The 19,529-nt window shown below is 38.2% G+C and overlaps 1 protein-coding gene across 3 annotated transcripts in view; it reads left to right on the top strand.

Annotated features, from left to right (window-relative positions):
• The window catches only part of MED13L (mediator complex subunit 13L), a 200,422-nt gene that overhangs the window by 71,817 nt on the left and 109,076 nt on the right, over window positions 1–19,529 (top strand). The gene's annotated exons all lie outside the window — the stretch shown is intronic.

Raw genomic sequence — 19,529 nt, 5'->3', positions numbered from 1 at the left:
GATTAATCTGCAGCTTAAATCAGGAGCAAATTCTAGTCCACACCTGTATCCAGGTATGTAATTCCACCTGCACGGTGGCATGCGTAGCAGCTGTTACCAGATTGTGTGTGCGCGCATAAATACGTAGATGACTTCTGCTCACTAGGAATTTTTTTATTGCTCCTGATCCAGAAGCTATCTGTAGTTGCTTTTCTTCCCCCCCCGCCTCTGGAATAGAGCCAGAGCAGGAATGGCCAGCATTAGCCTGTGGTCATACCTTGGCCATTGGCTTTCTGTCGCGTTTGTCAGACGGTACAGCTAGAGCGTAGCTAGATTAGGGTGTGTCTGTGTAAGGAATTTAGTACAGCAAATGTAAATCACTTTGCACGATGACAGGACATATTTTAGGGTATTTTCATAAGAGTATTTTCCTTTCTCTTTCATAAGCAGATCTTACAAAAAAAAAAAAAACAGGGAAGGAGACCTAAATCTTCTAATTTTTATTAAGGTTTATTTTAATTTTCATTGCGTCCAAAGTTTGAAATAATTGGCAGTGTTTTGTGCAGAAATGTCCCTTACACATGTGTGTTAGTCATAGGTGGGAAAGGCTGGGTTGGGTTGGGTTTTTTTCTTTAAGATGAATGAATTCATACTGGTTGGTCTTTTTGGATGATGAAGCTGAAGTACAAATATTGAGTTACTTAAGTCGTGGCTTTGTGAACAGGAGGAACAGGAATAAAAGACAAGATTTCTCATTTTGATTTATTTTTAGAGCTTTATCCACTGCTTCCTCCTTTTTTTTTTTAATCTTTTCAAGAAGTCTTTTACAACAAGCTTTGTTTTCTGCATTTTATTTTCTTTAACCTAAGTAGTAACCTTAAGTGGTAAATTTTCCATTGCTTTATTAAACACACCCCCCCCCCCCCCCCCAAATAAAAACTAAACCACAAAAAGACATAACCCCCTCACCTAAAGAAAACCCCCCAAAACCAAACCCATACAAAAACCTCCTGGAAATGCAAGGCATAACCAAGCAAAACTGTTTTTATCTGAAGCAATATTTCTATTTCCTTGTGACTCTAGCGTAAACACATAGATCAGGTAGCCAGTGTGGTTTGGGGGGAACTGACAGAATAAAATTTCCCAGTATTTTCTTTGAAAACATATTTTCTGTTCATAAATGCTCTAATATTTAAAAAATATTTTTATTTAATTTACTCTCCCTCTTTTCAGATGTGGATATTTTGCTGCATAGTAAATGCAACTATGTATAAAAAAAAAACAACCCTGATTTTGAATTCTAAAAGTTAACAAGGTCTTGTTTTTCAAAAATCAAACCATTCCAGATCAGTTTTAACCTAGATATTTCAAACGTGAATTGGTTTGAGAGGAACAGTTCTGTGAATGCTAACTAGAAAATATATCATCCCTCTGGGCAGATGCCATTAAATAAACATGTGTTCACTACTACATAAGAATATTATTTTTTCTAATGTGGCATATGCATGACAAGCACAGAAGGCTTAACTGTCAAACTTGAAAAAATATCTGTATAGCTAATTCTGTGCTTGCTCTTAAACTAGCTTTTGCATATGCTGTAAGTGTTGTTTTTCTGCATAAAATTCTTTACTTTTGCTTTTAAATATCCATTGTAATACTGGGACTATAATAATCCGTGAAGTAATAGAAGATCACTGAGCCCCTTTCAGGGAAATGATTTAAACGAGAATATATGCTGATATAAATTAGATGGTATTAAAACACCTGACATATGTCGATGTAATTCATGATTAATTTGATTTTACTGAATAATTTTGGAGAACTCTCTCCTCTTCAGACACTTTGAATAGGCTGAACAGAGCGAAATAAACAAAAAAAAAATCCCACCTGCTTATCTGAAAATGAGATCAATTGAACAGCGTTTTGGAAAAGGTCAGTTCTGTGCTTTGTAACCCATCTTTAAAGGGAAGTTTAGCACAAAATCCATTTTACTGGACATGGTAGTCATTAAATTAAAAAATAAAAAAATAAAAAAAATCCGTGTTTTAAAAAGAAACCTTCAGATTTCTTGCCTGGTCTTCTGGCCTGAATAAACAAGATGGAGGAAATGCAAGATTTGCTGGATAGAAAGACATCGTGTTCCAATACCTAATAAAAACATTTTTAACTCTAAACTTAAGATTTTTAATTATCCTCTATTAATATTATCAACAACCTGTCAGGGTGAGAACAGTGCAGAAATCCTCTGTGGCTAAATAATCAGATTCTCTTGTTTTAACTTTTGAAAACGGGCTGTTCCTAAATCAAAGTTAGTGGATTATGATGTGTTGTGTGTGTTGATTAATGTATGCAGTAGTAACTCTGTTGGGAGGTTATAATGTTAATTTTTCAAAAGTGGTGTAATTTACATTGAGATTAATGAGATTAAAAAAATCCCATTTATTTCAACTACTTGTATATGGGCAATTATAGATGGTGGTTTTCTTCTGTTGGATATTGTTCCGTTCTGGAGTTTTCCTTATTCAGGTTCTTGAGGAAGTGAGAATTATTTTTTCTTTCTTTCTCCTCCTCTTCTGCCTCCCCAGAGCCCAGGTGAGGGTTACTGAGAACACGGGAAGGTTTGAGCACGAGTGATGATGTTGGCATGCTGAAGCTGGGGACTTATCCTGGGAGGGGATGGAGCCCTGTGAAAATTGCATTCTGCATCCGTTCCTCATTCCTCACCTTCTCTTTCCATCACCTTAAAATTTACTTTATCTTGTGCAGCCAAATGTAACATTTACTTTGCGCCAGTGGGAATAAGAGCCCTTACTGTGACCGTAATGCATGCAGTGTATTAGACTTGAGCATTTGATAGTGAAGGGTAGGAAGTAAGATGACTGGAGCCAGTAGGTATGTCAGCACTTGGGACAAGCTAAGGGGAGAGAAGTGGTTCTAGAAAAGAAGTTCTAGGTAAGAACTAGTGAAAATTTTGGTGAAGGTGGTCTTTGGCATTTCCAGACATTTGATCTATTGATTCCGTTTTTGTCGTCTAGACTGTAGTTTGCTTTGTGTCCTTGGACTAGCAAACTCTTGACTTTGAAGTTCAGCAGTGAGTACTGGTTGTATCTGTGTTTTGGGAGGGGAACGCATTAGTGGCTCAATGTGTCCTGAGAAATGATCAGGATTAATTCATGAAATTAGCCAGGCCGAAGACCTCAGAAATATTAGCTTGGCTCAGCCCATCCTCTTTCTCTTGACAACTGCCTAGAAACATCACGTGTTCTCTCCAGGCCAAGGTCTGTGCGAGCGGGCTGCACAGCACGGACAGCTTTCTGTGAATTGCTGCTTCTGGGTCTGTAGGGCACGAGCAAAATGAAAATGATTGCTTTTAAAGGGTCCGTTGTAAACTTAAATATAATTATCCACAGAGATTACATTATTAACAGTGTCTTCCTTTCCCAGATGCTGTAAAAACATTATCTAATTTATCAAATATATCTGGACAGTTAAAATAAACAACTTTGCAGTGATGCATGTCTGTAGAGAGCAGGAGAAAATGATGTTACTGTCTGTGGACCGGAGAGTCACACCGGGTATGTCACCGGGACAGACACGGGGCTGCTCCATGGCTGCAGGAATGGAGCCATCAGTTTCTTGTAAAGCTCCAGATTAAATTTTTTTGGTCACGAATTCATCTGTGACTTAACATTTGTCCATTTTATGGAGCCAAAAAGTGATCCAGTGAAATGGAATTGTTTGAAAGTTTTAGGCAGAAGACAGACAAGAAAAGTAACTTAAGTTCACAGCAGCTCACGGGTACGGTGACCTGTCACAAACGTGTATCACCTATCAGCCATGCATTTTGGCTCAATAAAAAATTGTTAGTTTCTGACTTTGAAGTAGTACATTTCTCCAAACCTATAAAAATGATGAGCAAAACCAAATGCAGCACATCACACCTCTGTTCAGTTACTTGTGGTGACTCCTACTTATATAATCAGTTGCATCTTTTACTAAATTTTGAAAAATCAGGACGTATTGATATTCTAGATAAGGTTTTAAAAAATGGAAGTTTAGTAATCATAACACTGAGAATTGTCTGAGAATCTGTATGTTGTAGATTTTTCTAAGTAGTAATCACAGGGCCTACTTAACTAACTCCATATGGCCAAAAGCATGTAGTCAGCCTTTAAGTGGGACAAAGAGTGTTGGAGTCTTAATGAAATATGCAGTAATCATCGGGGCTGCGTTAGCTCTTTACGTTATTTCACACTGCTGCTTTGAAACAAAGAACAGGATGTGGCACATTTAATGCTTTCCCCTTGAGAATCAGTTGGAGTAAAGTTCAGTTTTTAATTCAAAAGGCAAGGGAAGCTGTTATGGAATTAAAGATGTGGATGCTGCCCAGATGAGCTATAAATAACTGATCCATGAACAGCAAAACCTCTCTAACAGTCATGAAAAGATAAATGTACACCCCTCCCAAACCTCTTCTCTTAGATGTAGTTTTTGGTGGTGTTTTTTTTTTTCCTGCTGAGTAATTTAGCTATAAAAGACTGCAACCAGTTAAACTGAATTAAACCAGGAGATGCAGATAAGAACTGTACCTTGCAATCATAATTGCAAGTGCCTTTCGTTTCGTTGTTACGTGTACCTCTTCTCACAGAGCATTTTGTGATTGTGCTGTTGTGGTGTGCGTACAACCTGTGCTGCTCGGTCTTCCGAGGCGTGAAGAGTAGAGTGGCAGCAATCTCGATTCTTTTGGCTCCCATCATTATTTTTTTGGATTGACTCTCTCTCTCTCCAATTTACTGTTTAGCTTCTGGTGCTGAGTTTGTATAGCCAATGGTTTTGGTAGATTTTAAGGAATATCATAAAGCTGTTGACATTTCTCCTGTCTCTAGCTGACTAGCATTTCGAACTATTACACACGCCAGGACTTCACAACTTAGTGTCAAAATTTACTCAGCTCGTTGCAGAAATCTAAAAGTCTGAAATAGGTGAGCTAGCAAGTAGGACTGTGTTCTTTGACGGTAATTCTTGGCTCATACACCAAGGTCAGGAGAAGAGCATTCCGGTACCTTTTTGACTGGTGAATCTGGAGTTCTTTACGAATAACATCATGGAAGGGTGGTTCTTGTCAGCAGCTGCAATGGGATCCTTCTGCCGCACATCCGTGGTTCTTGCAGACATTGTATCCCCTATACTGCCTTGTATTTCTAGCTGTTGGAGACTGTGAGCCTAGATAATGTAGGTGTGCTCCTACAGGGGCTTCTTGGTTAAAAATAACATGCCAAAGAGCAATAGTTGCTGTAGGGTAACTGTTCTTTTTTTGGCAGAACTCCCAAAGTGAAAATGTTGTTATTGGATTCAGGTAATACTTCAATCTTGATAGATTTGAAATTGCTTGTGAGGTTCCTCCCTCCCATTCTGTTGTTTGGATTCAAATGTATTCTGGTATCCACTGGGCAGCCAGCCAGTACTAAATTAACAGCTTCCACTGAAAAGCCTTTATGTGTTCCAAGGTTTTAGTGTGCACTTGTTTGACATGAATATCTCAGAGTTTGGAAGGTATCATTCCTAAGCATTATCAGTACATAATACGGTATGTACTTCCTTTTTTTTTCTATTTTGTGTTTAAAAGTGACTGTGGAGCTTTTGCTAATATTTTCTTGAATAATGAATTTACTTGCAAATTGATTTAATGTTTTTAAAGGGTGGTGAAGAGTATAAGACCCTTTTAATTTTTTTATATATATATATATACACATACATGCACATCTTCCTTTTTTAAAAAAAAAAAAAGAGTTAAACTGCTACAGGATGATGCCTGTCATTTCCACTTCTCTTTCTTAATTTGTAGTTTAAAAATGAGCCAAATGAAACATTAATTTATTTTTTCCTTTTACTTAAGCTTGTGTGTATCTGATTCTGTGACTTTTACCAAAATTAGCTCATTTACAAATCCTTGTTTCCACGCTATAGCATCTCCTGTGTCTCTGTAACCTCTGCTTTCAAAGTATTCTCCTAGTACATTCAGCAAAGCATGTAAGGAATCCTGCTGTCTGTGCTTCAGCGTGTACTTAAATCCTGTTCTCATTTACTATTCGTTTCATAATGGCTTGTAAGGGGGTCAGTCATCTCAGAAATCCTTCTGTTGCCCTGTGGACAGGATTGGGCTGAGACTGTTACAGGAAGGAGTCACTGTTGTTTTGAAATGATCACTTCTTGTAAATAAGAGTTGCTGAGAATTAAGCAAGCAGTAAGTTCAAAGAAACTTCCATTAATCTTGTCAGCACTTTTAATTTCGTCATCTTATTTACTTACCCGGTTTGGTGTTGGCGAGCGTTGTCTCCTGCTGACAGACGCAGTGACACCATGTGCTGTTCTGAATGAAACTTCAGCCATGAAGCATGAACCTGGGCTCCTGACCCAGAGAATTGGGGGGTGGGGGTCTGTCTCAAATGACCAAGATGGTGATGTAATCTATTTGTGTTCCACTACAACTGCCTCTAGTGTAATTTTTTTTAATATTATTGTTCATATATTGTTTGATTTTATTTTTTTTAAACCTCTCTGATGTAAATTACTATCTGTACATTAATTTTTCTTGATTTAAGGTATCCTTGGCTGAGGATACAGGACAGGGAATCCATCTCTAGTTCTGTGCTTCTCTAATGGCTGGAGAAAGGAGAAGCTGTCACTTAATACTGTAATTAGGCCCTTAACATTTCCAACGTAAGAAATTCTCAGTATGAGGCCAGTGTACGAGGTTGCTGTATATGTGCAAGTGCTAAATATTGTCCTTAACCCTGTCTGTGAAGCCACCGATGGGTGCAGCAGTACTGAGTCTCCGACAGACGTTTCGTGCTAACGCTGGCCGTATGCAGCAAACGAGAGGAAATGATGCAGTAACTTCTAAGTCTTTTGGACTAATTTGTCTGATGTCATGTTAAAAGGCATTTTAAAATATACAGAGACCAAGTAGAAGTTGACTGGGGTAGACTTTTTTTTTTTGAAATGCAGAATAAATATAGCGTTCCAATGATGACATCTTGTCAAACGAAGAGACATTCTAAGCAGTTCTTGTGAAATGCAAGAAATAACAGTAGTGAGAACATTGAGTATCTATTGCCTTACAGATTTGCTGACAATTCATTGGGAATTTGTTGGGAATGAGAAGAATTTTAGGTATCAAACACTGCTTTAGCGAACTTGTTTTCCTATTGCAGTATGAATCTCTTGCTTTATGCTGAAAGATATTCCAGTGGAAATGAACTACTTGTTAAATAATTTGTCTGTCACTTACTGTTCTGTCTTGTCCTTGGTGGTGAAATTCTTTCTCATGCTTAAAGGTAAGAACTTATGCCTTTCTTACAAGGTTCTGTAATTTTTTCATCACTTGGTTGATTTAAATCTTGCATAAATGAAAAATAATAATAATTTTCCAGAATTACCCCCACTAACCTAATTTGTATTACCTTGCTGAAGTCACAGGTAAAGCCCACCACTTCTATGGCTGAAAGTAAGTGGTGGAGATAGAGGTTAAATGCTAGTAGTAGTGACCTTTATTTTTTATTTTCAACGAAAACAATTACTTTAGACATTAAATCCTCTCTAATAATTGTTACTAGAGAGAAGCTGCATATTGACAATTTGAATGTGCTAATGCTTCAATGTAATAAATAAGGGGGGAAAATAAGCACCACAGAACATAGATATTGGTTAATATTTGTGAAATTAAGATATTTTTTGCTTCTTGTGTGATACTTTCTGCAAAATACGAGGGCAGTCTTCATGTGTCTATAGAATTAAGTTTATGGGAAACAATCACTGCCATGATTACGTTAACAGCCAGTTCAGGGAGATGTACGACCAGTGGAGTATTGATGATGGTGGATTGAATACTTGAGTACAGTTGGGTCAGGAGATAGAGCTGCATAGAAAGCTGTGATCAGAACGTAAGGAGCATAGAGATTGATACAGGAGATGATTTTTATGTAAGACAGCTTAAGATGGTAGCTCAGAGCAATTACATCTACCATTATTAAACTGGGATTATCTCCCTATTTGCTACCCTCTTTAAACAACCTAGATACGTTTTGTAGAAATTTAAATGTATTATATTTGGGGGTTTATGCCAGCAAAATAATATCTGGAGTAATTGTAATGTGTTGTGCTTAAAGGCAGAGGCCTCTTACGCCTAATACGAGTATCGAATAAACAAGGAGGAAAGAATGAAAGAAAATAAATAAAATTGTCAGTAGCATCAATCATTGATCTGTTGGTTATGTTTGATAATTGCGTTTTATCAGGATAAAGAATATGTAATTTAATAAATTTCCAACAGGATATGTTTCCAGTTATTTTATATTCTACTGGGGGGGGGGGGGAGGAGCAAAACCTAGCCTTGTAGTAATTTTCAGTTGGAAGCCTCATTTGCTGTCAGATTATGTTTAAATGTTACAAGCTAGTGAAATTCTTTGGCCAGGAGAGATCAAGCTGAGCAGAGCTGCCAACTTGATGTGATATTTCAGATGGGGATTTTTCATTGTTAATTTGCAGTTTAAACTCAAGCGCTGTGATTTTTATTTAGCAATGTAGGAGTGTGTATGTGGTTTGCAGTAGTTAAGAGTTGCTTTTTACATCCCTAGCATGACAAAGTCAATTAAGTATGGCTTTTTTGCTTCTGTTGTAAGTAGGTGAGAATTTGTGTATGGTTGTAGGCGTTTTGAAGTGAAAGATTTATCATATATGTAAGCTGATTTTTGCTTACAGTTCTTGCAGGCAGTCTTTTGGCTATATAACTGTATGTGTACTTAGTTTTTGACATTAAAATTGTTGACAGAAAGGGAAAATTATGATGTCTGTTACAGTAGCTAAATGTCAGTTAAAACAGCCTGACCTCAGATTTCTTATCCCTTCCCTCCCCCCCATTTGATAATGATCCCACAAATTCCCCGTCATATTCAGTCAATATCCTGAATTTCCTTCTTAAATTTTGGAATGGCCAGTGGAGTTGGTTTGACGTACGTGAGAGGAGGCTGTGGCCGAAGGCAAGCACAAAAGGACGAAACCCTTCACTGCTGCGCAAATGTTATCTGAAGCTAATGCGTGGTGACGTGGGCTGCATGGTCAGCCGGAACAGAGTTTCGGCTTAGGGCGTACGGAGATTGCTGGGATCACAGTGTCAGCTCTGATTTCAATTAAGTCTTTGCAGAGAGTTCTGTGCGTAGGTCCTTCTGCTTGACAGCTAAGGTCTTTCTTTTAGGATGCATAAATATATGGGGTTTATTTACTGAAATAATTAGGAAAAAATTAAGTAGACTGAAGTATAATCTTCATATAGGTGTGTTTTTAAACAGGATTACATTGTTTTAATAAAATGAAAATTCAATTTTGAATTATTTTTTTTCTTAAATAGCATTTTGTGTTCTCATGTACAGCAAAGCCCTGGGCTAGATGCACAGAACCATTTTTGAGTCCAGAAAGAAGCTTCATGGCTGTGTGTGCATAGCACTGTCCTTGAGTGAATTTGTCTAAATCGCAGCTAGATGCCAGCTTGTGAGTGTGCGGTACTGTCGTGTGTGGATTGACGAGAGCAAATCTCTGCCAGCGTGGGGATCTCTGCACTTCGTATTGCATCCTGCAGACATTCCTCAAACGTCTGTGCTGCTCTTGCTCGTGTTTGGTTCCGTTTGATGGTTTTGGTATTTCAGCATGGTACTGTAATGTGTGTGTTCAAGACTGTCTTGTAGTCTTGTCTACGTTTTATTGCCTTCTGATCCTGGACTTCCTTAAATATTTAGAATTACAGGAGGAATATCCTTCAAGGAAGATAAATTCTTAATATTATTCCTTGTACAGTAGCTATTGCTTACTGTTTAGGGCTTATCTACATGGCTGAGTTCCTGCTGGCATGCCTGTGTTGGTGGCCCCCCGGCCCCGCAGCGGAGATGTGTTAGTTCTAGAATAGAGGGTCTGGGAATCAAATGAAACAGTCCCGATCAAGAAATGTTTTGAAAGGGAGTGAGTGACCAACAATCCTGATTTCTTTCAGTGGGAATGTGTAGCAAGTGAAATACCAAAGAAAAGAAAGTCAAGCCAGTTTAATGGGTGGTACCCCTCCTTGTTTCCTTTGGGTTGCACTTCAGAAATAAATCCATGTGTGGAATAAAACTGTCCTTACTCCTGAGTTGTCTTAGCTCTTAAACTAACCCTCACTTCACGTATAAAGCTGATGGCTGGCAGGTGGAGGATAAGATGCCACGGCCTGCCCCCTTTTTCCCAGTTATACTCTTGTGTATCTCACTTTTTCTGTGTCTTCTTTCCAATATCCAGAAGACAACGTCGACCACGGTGATGTTGGTTTGCAGCTGTTTTGCCCTTTAAGTTAATGAATTAAAAATAGGAGCAGGAGCACAGTGTATAGGTGACCCCTTTTAATCACAATTGTTCAGATTATTCCAAAACACTTGATGCACATCTGCACCTGCTGTAGGATTGAAGCTAAGAAATACAGCTTGCTGTGAGGGACTGTGCTTTCTGTTTAATTGGAAGGGTTACTGTTCATTGAGTATTTTATTAGTAGTAGCAGATCTTATAAGCAAGTGAATTAAACAGGTTAAAACAAGGAGTTAGAACATCTTCCAAAGGCTAGTAAAGCTGCAGTTACAGAATACCTCTCCTTTTAAAAGATGTCAAGAAACTATTTTTATTTTCTATTTGTTCAGCTTTTCAGTAGCCATTTGAGTTTCAGAGAGATTGGCAAGCACTTTTGTGTGTGCGTGTAGATAGATAGATACATATCTACACACATGCACAAATATATATGTTTCTTCTCTTTCTGCATGCTCTTTCCCCCTAAATGGGTGGGGACATAAGAATAAAAAACATATCTAGTGAATTATGATGGAGAGCTCAGTAGTGAGGGACTGAGGAAAAGGGTAAGACTCCTCATTAGGTGGAATGGGGAAGTGGAAGCCACAGATGAAACCAGGGAAAATAATCTTGGATTGTGAAAGATGAGCTCTGTTGTCTGAACTTGTGTAAACGTTGGATGGCTGGTTTGAATGCAGGGGTTGGATTTTTTTCCATTTTATATGCAATTCAAGTAAGTTTGAAAAGAGGGAGAACACTTTACGTGCCATTGTAAGTAGATGAGCTACTTGTCATTGAACTAGTAGACTTGGATAAAAGTGCCACGAGACCTCAGAAACGTAGGCCAGTTCTGAGGCTTTTTTTTTCCTATTTGAGCTGACAAAGGCAATACTCAGAAGTTGAGGAGTGACTCAGTTTCCAAGAAGGTGGGAGAGCATCACTGTAGTCGAGTTGGTTAGACAGTGCAAGAATTCTCCTTACAAAAGTGCTGCCTCCACCTTCGGGGGGATCTTTGGTGTCTTGGTGATTGTGATGGTAGGAAATGTGTATACGTTGATTCCCGCATCGTGTGAATGCTCCAACTTGTAGGTAGTTTATTGCCTGGCAAGTCTGAGTAGGCAGGCATGGCCGTTCCTGCCCCAGTTGCTGCGCATCTTTCGACTTAATTAAACCCGCTTTCAGAAAAGCTAAACCTTTTGGAAAAAAGATTAAACAAGACAGTTTGACTAATTGAAAATGAGAGAAATCCTGGATTCCCTTCGTTCTAAAAGATGTAAATCGACTGTGAACATTGGGTGTGCTTTACACTGTGTTACGCTTTTCTCTAAGTTAAATTATTCTTTCCTTCTCTCTGTGTGTGTATCTACGGATAAAGTAGATTAATTTATCATAATCTTAACTATTGTTTTAATAAGGCAAAGGCACATTTTGTTACTGTTTATTCCTGGAGTCCTTGGAGAGCAAAACTTTAGAAATATGCGTAGGTAATGATTTTTAAGGGCAATCCGCAAACGTGATTTTTCAGAAATAAAGAACTTGCAATTGCCATGTTGCTGACATGGTCCATTTTATGCAATAAATGTAATTGGTTAGTCAAAAAGTAGCTGGAATAAAAGGAAAAGGAGGAGGGAGTCCCGAATGCATTGCTGGGATGGTTAGCCACTGCCTGATATTTAAGGTGAGAGTTTGGAAACAGCGAAGATGTTTTCAGCCATGGTGAAAAGCTAAATTACAGAAGTGCTGCTACTTTTTTTTTTGCTGAGGAGGTCCCACTGTACAGGTAACAGTCCACTAAATTTAAGAGTAAAATTAAATAGGTAATTTGTAATTTTTTAGGTAGCATTGTTGAATGTTTCTTTACAGAAAAACTAAATTAAAATACAAATTTATTTGTCTTTTTTTCTGTGTGATTTGTACAACAGTTGCTTATTCTTAAATATGCTTTCTTAGATGAGTTCTTATTCTTCTCCTGCTTACAAGCCCTTTCATTTTGTTTCTGCAATGAAGATGTAACAATTTATGACATCACATTAATATCCATGGCAACAGACTGTAACGTGAACAACATATTACATTTGCATTGCAGAATCAGCAGCGAGGGAGATGGCCTCTGTTGGAACACGGATATGGGAAATAACTATCAGGAGGTGCTTATGAAGGGGAAATCTTTTTGTGGATGTGTTTTTTCTCAAATCTTCTGAAGCTAATCTTTAAAAGGGATTCCAAGTACAAAAGACAGTCAGAAGTTGCATCACTTCTTTGGTTGACTAGAACGTCGTCATTTCTTCCTCACGGTGCCTGCTTATCATCAGGGCAATCGTTCTCTGTTCTGATTTCCGTTTGCAGTCACTCTCGTAGAAGAGCTCTGTACAGAAGAGAGATCTCTGTAGAACAGGACTGGCTTTAAATAAGTAATTGCTATATATATTCAACCTTAATGATTATGAGAAAAGGTGCATATTTGATGGTCTCGGGTAGCCCGTAAAATCTTGATGCTTAGTTCATTATTGTGCACAATTCCAAGGATTCACGTATTTCCAGAATGGCTCTGCAGTAATTTGATTTTTTCCATCCCCAATGCTGTATACCGTGTTGTGTCATCTTCCTTATTTTTTCCCTGTAATAACTTCTTTTTATAAATAAGGATAAATAAACAAATACTTACAAATAAGAATATGCTGATTAAGAAATTGCTTTTCTGTGTCCAGCAGAAAGACCATCTATATTATTCCCTGCTTGAAAAGGCTGATTGGAATAGATGGGGATAGGGAGGGAGAGGGTTTGTTTTCAATGGTGAATTTTTAATACGTGCGGTTTGGGGCAGTACCGTTTGTCCCTCGCGCTTTGGCTGGCCAGCCTCACGGACAGCCGTGTACTGTGCTTGTCTCATCACACTTTGGTGATTCTGTGAAGGGGGAGGAAGAATCTGAGCACATCTGCATTGATTAATTTTATAGTTGAAGTTTCCTGTGTTGAAAGGTGCCGCCAACATAGCGATTGTAATAATAAGTAGCGGTAGTGAAGCTCAGCGTTATAAAAAAGCCACCTCGATGTCGCACAGTCCCTAATCGTTGCGGCTGCCTGGCTAAGTGTGAACTGAAAAACTTGGAAATGTGGAAACTTTCCAGGAAAGACTGAATGTGTGAAACAATATTAGTTAAAAATCAAAGGTGCCTGAAAATACAGAAGTATCTGTTCAACCAGTGAAGTAACGGACACGGGGACTTTCAAAGATCTTATTTAGCCTTTCCCAAGGGATCATTTTACAGATTTGATACTGGGCACTTTGACTGGAATATTTTTCAAGGAAGTTATTCTGCTTTTAAAGCTGTTTCATACAGAGGGTTTTATTTTAAAACTGGCAATTAAACTGTTCCTACTCAAAATCGTCCCACTTCTAACATGTTTATTATTGAATGCAGTCATTTTTTTTTCCCCGAAGTTTTATTTTTAGCATGTATGATCTCGTATCCTTTTCTTAATCTGAAAAACAGATCCTCCGGGAAGACTGCAGGAACTGGTTCCGTGCAGCTCCCTCTGCCGGCTCGCTGTCGGAAGACAACAAAAATATATTTGTAAACCCGCTTGACATTCTGCTGCCTGAATTTCAGACCACTTCGTTGGCAGAACTCAATACGTGCTGGTGTTGCACAAAAGCTGTTATTTCACTTCAGTAAAAACTTCAGTGGCCAACTATAGTAAACGTTTGCTCGCAGAAGAGCACAGAGTATTTTGGCATGCTTCTTGGGGAACACTACAATCCAGTAAAGAACAAACAAAAATGACAAAAATATGGTTGTCTGGTCTCTGAAGTCTTTTCTAGCCTTTTATCCTGTGCCTGTGGTTTTGAAAGTCTACTGTTCTCTCCAAAAAGACGGGTGTATGGGGGAAAGGGTTTGCACTGTCACATTTTTGAAGAGAGACTTCATTTCAACCCCTTCTGCTCTTCTTAATACCTAAACTTCAGATGCACTTTCTTTTTTCTTTTTTTTTTTCTCCAAAAATTAGTAGCAAAACTGCAAGTCTGGAAATGTACAGTTTCTTTTGAAAATACAGTACTGCATTTGCAAACATCTCGTCTGACCGTAAACATTTTTGCAGTGAGGTTAGGTTATTGCTGAAGCCTGACCCTCTGCTTCTAAAGTATGTATCACCGTTATAGCTGAGATTTATTGCTTAACTTGGTTACACAAAAAAACCTGCCAGCAATCTTAAATTTGTTTTTGCCTGTTGCTAACTATTAGTTTTGACTTGTATTTAGTGATTGATGGGTGGGGTTTGGGTTTTTTGAAATTGCTTCAACTTTCGCTTCAGCAAGTTTTCAAGTAAACAGATTGCAAAGACGGTTTTGTAGTTTACTCCTGTGTAAAATACTATAATGGCTTCCAGTAGGAAAACAACGGGTAAAATAAGCTTTAAAACATTATTTTCAAGTGATACACGAACTAGAAGCAAACGTGTTTGCTCAACTCTTTTTCTTGCTTTCAAAATGTAGTGGGAAGAGGACTTATCTAACATGTTCTGCGTATAATGGAATTAGTGTTGTAGTTCACACTTACAACCTTTGGCTGTTACATGACGTATGTTTAAATTGGGAGGCTGCTATAAAAATATTTCCCAATATTCCTTAGTCAAATCAAAATCTTGTTTTCTCACAATATAGTGTTACAAGCAAGTTAAGGAAAAGAAGACTTTCTAAAGAAAATTGTTTTTTCTAATAACCATTAGATTGAAAAAAGTAAAAGAAGGAAACAGCAGTCTGGAGGCTCTAAGTAATGACGTGGTATCAAGAGGAAGCATAAACTGAGAAAAAGAGAGTCCAATTCTTAATTTTCATGCAGAAAAGTAAAATTAGCTAATGGAAACCCAAATATTTGCTTGGTTAAATAAGCATACATCTGACACTGTATGTCAGAAACTGTACAGGTTTTTGTTCCACAGTGTACAGCGTAGCTGGGTAGAAGGAAGATAGCCGTGATCAGGGAGAGACTGGGCAACATCACACCCTTCAATTCTCTATAAATGTGTCTTTGGATGGGTTGGAGATCTTGTCCGTCTTGCATTTATCATCTTAATGTATCAATTAAAAGCTGTGGCAGCCTGCAAGCGTATTGCAAAGCAGCAAATAATAACGAAAAAAAGCTGGATTTCTTAAAGATGATTATATTTTTTGCTGTCTGTAAATGTGCTCGTTGTGTAACGCGAATGCATTAGCCTCCGCAAAATGTAAGAAATGAAAGGCAGCAAGAAGCTGTTCCATTGTTATCACTCCAGGCATGTCTAATGAATCGTGTTTCCCTGTTCTCTCGGTCACGCTGCAGAGTGCCCTTAGCCAGGGCTAAGCCTCCTGTAAAATGCTCTTTAGGGTGATTGTAGCAAGCGCAGAAATGCCGGCTGCGGGGGAGCGGGGAGGGAACGCTGCCCTGCTTTTCCCTACAGCTGCGGGGATTACTCACCAGGGCCGGCGCAGGAGTGACGGCCAACTGGTCGAGTGGCGAGTGGAAGGCTTTTCAGGGACTTGGCTCATCAGAATTGCAGCGCAAAATGGAATCGTCTGGCTTGAGCTGTGCAAGTGTTTTGAAGGCAAACCTGTGTTCAAGAGGAGGGAACAAAGTATCCCGGTCCCGCTTTCCAAAATGATCTATCTGTATTTCAAGAATGACGTCTTGCATACTTTATAAATGAGAAAAGACTTTTGGTTCCTTTCGCTTTCCAAGTATGGATTAATATGAACTGTATTTTTCCTAAGAACAAGCCGTGTGTCCCTCTGGTGATGGCTGAACTTGCTCTAATTTCTCTTTAAAGAGGCTTGCAGCCCTCGTATGTTCTGTTACCTCCAACAGAGCTCCTCGGCTGTAGGGGATGGGGAAATACGCTGTATGTGCTTTCAATGGAAACCCAACATTTTAAGAAGAAAAATAAAAGTCTACTTTCTTATTGCATTATCAGTGCAGAGAGGAAGATCTTACCGATGCAGATCTAATTCAGTAGTTTTATTTTCTTTGAACCTAAAAAGATCAAAAGGCAGAGGTGAGGGTTTGCAGCTGAGGAATGAACGTTGCATGGGCTGGAGTCTGAGGTGGTCAGTGAAAATGGGAGGAAATGATGAAAACTTGGAGATCCGAAGGGGGAACAAAGAGAGCAAATCAAGTTTGGAGGGTAGAGATTGTCTTCTGGGATTAGGAAAGCATAGCAATACTCTTAAATTTATTTTCCTTCAAAATTTTTTTGCATTACTTCTATGTTTTTCTGAGAATTTTTTTTTTTTTAAATGACCTTATACCAAAGACTCAAAAAGGGGAAACAAGATGTACCAGAAGTGGAAAGTGCAGAATTATGGGAAGACATGCTAGAAACTCCCAGGAGTAAACTCTGAAGAAAGTACTTCTTTCTTAGTGGCATCCTTAGCCCTGAACACTTTGGAGGAAGATGGTGAGAATCTCCAAAGTTGTAGTCTGTTTTCACTATGGTCAGGTTAATGCTTTTCATCTATAGGAAATACCTCTGCAAAGAAATATAAACCAGCTTGAAAACACAAATATGTGGTGGGACAGTGTAAATCAGGGATTTGGGAGGGGATTTTCTGGGGAACGAGAGCAGGTTTCACACTGCAAACAACTTCCTGCTTTAGGAAGCAGTGTAAACTGCATAAAAACTATACCATATTTATGTTCATTTTACTCTTTCTTGGAATAGAGTGGGTGATTGTAAAAAGCATTCAAAGCAAAAACCACACAGCAAACTTCACTATTTTTTTTGGAATCTCTTACATCTCTGAAGCAAGCTGCTCAGCTCTCTGGCATAGCTAATTTTGCATTCCTACATAGAAAGCAGACTTGAGCTGTAATTACACAGAAATGTTTGTACTGATTTCATAGATAATAATTTTGGTTTTGGAGAAGTTAGATATTACCCCTGAATTTTTGGAATATTTTGAAGTGAACTTCTAAAGAACCAGAAGTGATTACGTATTTTGCGTGACCGGTTTGTTCCCAATGCCTTTTGAAATATTTTGTAGTTTACCGTGGTACTGAGAGAATTCCACTGTAAAGATCTGCGTTGTGGTGTGTACGATGGAAAGGCAAAAGAGACCGTGCAGGGGTAGAGGAATGTGAGGATATGGGAGGAAATGTAACGTTTAATGTATATTTTTTAAAAAAAACAATTTTGTACCTACTGGGAGTGAGGAAGTGATAAAAGTAATACTTTTAAGTAGTGCTAACATAATCTAAGTGCAGATAGTTACCTACCATCTGTTTTTCAATAAATAGCTATTATGCTAATTTCTGTTTCAATGCGCAACAATTAAAGCGCCGTAGTATTCCTGTGATATTCAACAGCTGTTGCCTTTGAAGGTTTTATTTATCTTTTTCTGAAGTGCAACAATTTTAGTTTCATAGTCGACTCTGCTTGAAAGTGTAAGTTCTTATATAGAAAATTGCGGTCCATTGAAATGCAAACGTGGGTCGTGTCTGAACAGCGATCTTCAGCGATAGTCTTCATTAATATTCCGATTTCCCTGGAAGTGGGGTGCAGAACTCGTGCCATAACAGATACCTTGTAGGACACTGACTGTAAATGGTTTTGTGCGTGCACGGTCGCAGAGCTTCACGTGAGCTCCGTTTGCAGATAGATGAGCACAAAGGGATCGCGCTGGTGAGCGTTTCTCCTGTGTTGCTTCCATGTTGGCTGATGAGTTGACTTGAGAGACGGAGAGCCAAGATGAATTCTCAGTACTGTAAGAGTAAGCAGTACAATTTCCCTACAATCATAACCAGGGCAAGGAAATTAGATCTCTAAGTGGGTTGAATCTGATTTAGTAATAAGTCAATTTAATCACTAATGACTTCAAACGCAGATTTTACAAGGTGATCAATGGCAGTATAACAATGATCGATCAGTAGCATTGCGTTTAATTGGATTTTTATGGGTATAATATAGTTTTTCAGAATTAATGTACCATTGCATTGCTTTGTTACTCTTTTAACTCAATTTTTTAGAAGAAACGATGCTTCAAAATGCTAGCTGGTCTTTGAAATACTGTTTTAAGGGCACAGTTAATAAAAATTAAAATGAAAAATTAAATGGTAGCTTTTAGTAATTGAATTTCTGATTTTGTTCAAGTTATTTGGCCCTGTGTTTTTAAAAACTGTGTCTACACAGCCCCACATTCTTCATATTTCATGGTCATGGGGAGACAAGATATCAAAGAGTAAGAGGGAACATATACTGCTCTGAATGTGAATCCTGAGTAGCTGAGTAACTCCCCTTCCGTAGCAGTTTGACATAGTAATCTTCCCTCCAAGTAATCTCCTTGTCCCATGTGTCCTGCTTTAATCTATCGGTATTTCTGCAGTGTGCAGCAAGAAATTGATTTTCAGTAATTTTAATGGCTGAATAACTGGTCCTGTCCCAGAGTGTTTTTTCATATTTGCAGTGGCCAATGTGGTAACTGAAGTCAGTGTTCTGGATAATAGGTTTCATTAGTTTTGATGCCTGAGGTAAAAAAGCAGTAGGTGGGAATAAAGACTGGTTTTGATGTCTAGACGTTCATTTCAGCTGTTGCTGCAATATGATACATTAAAAGGAAATATGTAACATAGCTCTGAGGAAATATGTATTCTTTGAAACTAATTCTGCTTTTAAACTGCATAAGGCAGTGTGACCTGAATTATGAAAATGTGGGTGGCTGAATTTCTTAAAGGTGTAACTATCTCTGCAATGCCGACACAGTCTCAACTTGCTTTCTCTCCTTCCTTCCTAGATTTCTTTTAAGTAAAATATGTCAGTTTGGTCACTGAAGCAGAACAGAGATCTTCTTATCTTTCCAGTATCTCTGTTGGGAGACCTAAAATTATTGAAGTATTTGCTTTGATATTTTGCTGTGACTTCTCTCCTTGAAATTTTTATAATGGTTCTTTTTTTTTTTTTTTTTTGAGAACATGACTGGCTTAATAAAAATCATTGGGCACTTTGAAGACCTTAATATCTCTGACTTGAAAATAAAAAAAGACCCCAAGCACACTAAGCTGCTCATTAATGTATGTTTAAATTATAAATTTCCAGTGTAAGTCTAAACTATTGTAGTGGTCTTTAATTCTTTTAACATCCAATCTGCAAGGATAAACTTCAAAATCAGCACAAATGTTATATTCATTTTTTGAACCTATGAAAACAAAACGATAACA

The sequence above is a fragment of the Balearica regulorum genome, chromosome 17 (genome assembly GCF_011004875.1).
Source record: "Balearica regulorum gibbericeps isolate bBalReg1 chromosome 17, bBalReg1.pri, whole genome shotgun sequence".
NCBI lineage: Eukaryota > Metazoa > Chordata > Aves > Gruiformes > Gruidae > Balearica > Balearica regulorum.
This window is presented reverse-complemented; position numbering and strand designations above follow the sequence as displayed.